Below are 1,306 nucleotides of genomic sequence, written 5' to 3'. Positions count from 1 at the left end.
TTCTATCTCTACCTTGAATTTTTGTTAAGAATCAACTCCTGCTCTTCAAACTTCAATCATTAATAAAGACCATATAATATAAGCATAGGTTCCAAAAATGAATACTGTACATGTGTATCTTGGCAGTTATAGATCTTTCAAAATTACTCTGAAATGAACAGGCAATACTGTCTCCACTTTCTAGTCCTACATAGGTACAAAGGCATGTGTTAGCATGTTCATCATTATTAGAGACAAGATTTATGTTTATGAATGGAACAGGAAATCAGAAACATAAATGCAACTTTTCTCAAAAACTAGGGGATATAAGAGAAGCTTATAACAACCTAAGCAATGATGGTGAGGCAGACAGGCCAAGCTACAGCTACCAAGACTACTGTAGTGGTTTAACCCTGGCCAGCAACCCAGCACCATGCAACCGCTTGCTCACTCCCCTTCAGGCAGCGGGATTGGGAGGAGAATCAGAAAGGAATGTAAAACTCAGGGGCTGAGATAAGAACAATTTAGTAGGCAAAGCAAAAGCCACGCATGCAAGCAAAGCAAAACAAGGAATTCATTCACTGCTTCCCATGGGCAGGCAGGTGCTCAGCCATCAGCATGGAACAGGGCTCCATCACGCATAATGGCTATTTGGGAAGACAAAATCTATAATGCCAGAAGTCCCCTGCTTCCTTCTTCTCCCCCCAGTTTATATACTCAGCATGGCGTCATATGGTATGGAATACCTCTTTGGCCAGCTTAGGTCACCTGCTCTGGCTGTGTGCCCTCCCAGCTCCCTGTGTCCCTCCAGTCCTCTCCTGGCAGGGCCCAAGAAATTGAAAAGTCCTTGATTTAGTATAAACATCACCTAGCAACAACCAAACCCACCCATGTGCTGTCAGCATTGCTCTCATAGCAAATCCAAAGCACAGCGCTGCACCCACTACTGAGAAGAAAACAAACTCCATCCCAACTGAAACCAGGACAAATACTGAGGCTGGTTCTCTCAAAAGCTCCAGTGGAATTTATGTGTTACTAAGAAAGATTTGCATTCTATTAAAATAGCATTTTGTATAAGAGATTTATTCTTTATAAATTTTTGTATATCTTTTCTTCTGAGATTTCTGAGACAGTAATAAAGATGGCTGTTCCAGCACCGGTCCAATGTTCTGTTGTGAATTTTTCTGCTGATTCATATTTTAGTGGTCTTACCTTTTTTGACCTGTGGTTGTGAATGAGGCATTCACAAGGGTGAAAGGGTAAGTGTCCTAATTTCTGACTGGAACTGAGAGATGTGGCAACTCAAGACAGGGCTTAGTGCTTGGAG

Source organism: Falco punctatus, assembly GCF_963210335.1.
Source record: "Falco punctatus genome assembly, chromosome: Z".
NCBI classification, from domain to species: domain Eukaryota; kingdom Metazoa; phylum Chordata; class Aves; order Falconiformes; family Falconidae; genus Falco; species Falco punctatus.
The sequence above is the reverse complement of the archived record's forward strand: the minus strand, read 5'-3'. Positions refer to the sequence as shown.